General features: G+C 31.7%; 1 protein-coding gene across 1 annotated transcript in view; it reads left to right on the top strand.

The window, feature by feature from the left end:
* Positions 1-2,500, top strand: part of LOC144980612 (uncharacterized) — a gene marked incomplete at its 5' end in the record, with an annotated part of 156,398 nt that overhangs the window by 95,945 nt on the left and 57,953 nt on the right. The gene's annotated exons all lie outside the window — the stretch shown is intronic.

Raw genomic sequence — 2,500 nt, 5'->3', positions numbered from 1 at the left:
AAATGGAGAGATGAGCCCCAAAAGTATAGCAGGGACAAGAGCCAGTTTGTCATCTTCATCCATTATTTAGATAAAGTTATGATAAATGACGGATTTGATTAGGCCCAGAAGTCGAGCAGGGCCGTTTGTTTGTTCAATCAAAATGAGTGGAATAGAAGTAATTCGAAATTCTGAAACACATGCTTTACAAAATTATCTCTTTGTGATTGATTAAAAATCAATCAATCAATCAATCAATGTTCCAAGCGTTTTCCTGTTATTATTATTATTATTATTATTATATTATTTTTTCTTTCTTTCTTTCTTTCTTTTCCCCCCCCCCCCCCTTTAAAAAAAAAAGTATAGTTATCGCCTGACATAATGTAACATGCATGCAACATAGGACTATTTGTCACAGCTTCTAATCAGCCCGCCATCCAAACGATGATAAAAGGGGTCATAATATTACACACGTTAGTTTCAAACAACATCAAAGTTACATGCTCATACTCTGTCGATTAGAATTTTAAAAATTTCTTTCTTTCTTTCTTTATTTCTTTATTTATTTTATTTATTCTTCTTCTTTCTTTTTTCTTTCTTTCTTTATTTATTTTTATTTATTTATTTATTTATTTATTTATTTATTTATTTATTTATTTATTTATTATTCAATTTATTTATTTATTTATCTATCTATTCATTTATCTCTTTTTATCTATTTATTTATTTAATATTTCCTTTTTTTAAAGAGCAGTACTTTGATACAAAAACTAAACAGTATATTTAAAAAATAAAACTGTTCACTCCACACATCCGTCACCCCGTTTATTGTGTCTTTGTATGGCGGTTTTTTGATAACTGGTGTAGCCAATGATGACATCGCTTTGTTGTGTTTATTCGTTGCATTTATTCTGGAATTAGTCAACAGATCTTGAAAATGCTTTTGGATGTACGAGGTGATAGAACCACTCTGCATGACCGCTTCCGTTTATCATCATCATCATCATCATCATCATCATCATCATCATCATCATCATCATCATCATCATCATCATCATCTTCTTATTCTTTATCACTATCATCATCATCATCATCATCTTCTTCTTCTTCTTCTTCTTCTTCTTCTTCTTCTTCTTCTTCTTCTTCTTCTTCTTTATCACTATCATCATCATCATCATCATCATCATCATCATCGTTACCATCACCATCATCATCATCATCATCATCATCATCTTCTTCTTCTTCTTTATCACTATCATCATCATCATCATCATCATCGTTACCATCATCATCATCATCATCATCATCATCATCATCATCGTTACCATCACCATCATCATCATCATCATCATCATCATCATCATCATCATCATCATCATCACTACCACCATCATTATCACTGTCGTCGGCGTCGTAACCATCACCATTCTTCCTAATGTAGTTTTCACCCCTACCCTTATCCACAATTAGTTTGGATTGGTTTAGCTCTGTGGTTTTTTTCCCGGTACGCTCATACTCTATTTGGTTAGCATTGGCGAATGTCTGATGACGATGATTAAAATAGACACGCGAAGTCCCGGTTTGAGAGTTTTTGCCAAACGAGAGTCATTTAAATCGATCGATATTGGAAGGACGAGTTTTTCTGGCCAAATTTCAAAGACGGGGTTTTCCTGAGTAGAATGACTATAACAGCTTCCTCAATCAATCATGAATTCGTCACTAAAAAAAAACAAACGTTTCGGGATCATACAACTCCACAGCCATCTCTAAATCTGTAGTCGAGTACAGATAGTATGCGCTTGGCTAACAAGCTCACAACATTACCACCGAAGTATAACGGACCAACACAAAGAAAACTATGTGTAACCTTGAACGTTTATAGTCTGGTTGATACAGTTTAGTGAGAATTACTCATAAACGCAATAACAAAGACCTGAATGGCGTCAACTTCGTTCTATCTATAATAATAGGGAAGAAATAATCTAATACACAATAACGTATAATGTGTGTAAAATAGCGATGATTTAACGTTAGGTCAACAGCTGTTGTCATTTGGTAGATCTAGCTGTTGTCATTATCGTCACATACTTCGCCAATGCTGTCATAATGAAATGGCCTTGCACCTTATCATTGTTTTTAGTTTATTGATTTATTTGTATTAGAAATTTATTGATTTATTTATTCATTCTTGATCCATTCATTTATTCTTTCATTTATTCATCCATTCTTTCATTTATTCATCCATTCTTTCATTCATTCAATTATTTATTTATTTTATTTATTTATTTATTTATTTATTTATTTATTTATTTATTATGTATTATGTATGTATGTATGTATGGGATGTATGTAGTATGTATGTATGTATGTATGTATTATGTATTTATTTATGTATTTATTTATGTATTTATGTATTTATTCATTTGAGGAGGTACTTTAAAAACCTGTTAAGGATATAAAATGAGATAACCCTCTCAACCAATCTATTGGACAGTTTAGGAATCATCGAATCATCGGGACC

Source organism: Berghia stephanieae, chromosome 10 (genome assembly GCF_034508935.2).
Source record: "Berghia stephanieae isolate SIO BIC M18660-M18661 chromosome 10, UCSD_Bste_1.3, whole genome shotgun sequence".
Lineage (NCBI taxonomy): Eukaryota > Metazoa > Mollusca > Gastropoda > Nudibranchia > Aeolidiidae > Berghia > Berghia stephanieae.
Note: the sequence above shows the minus strand (reverse complement) of the source record. Positions and strands in the feature narration are given on the sequence as shown.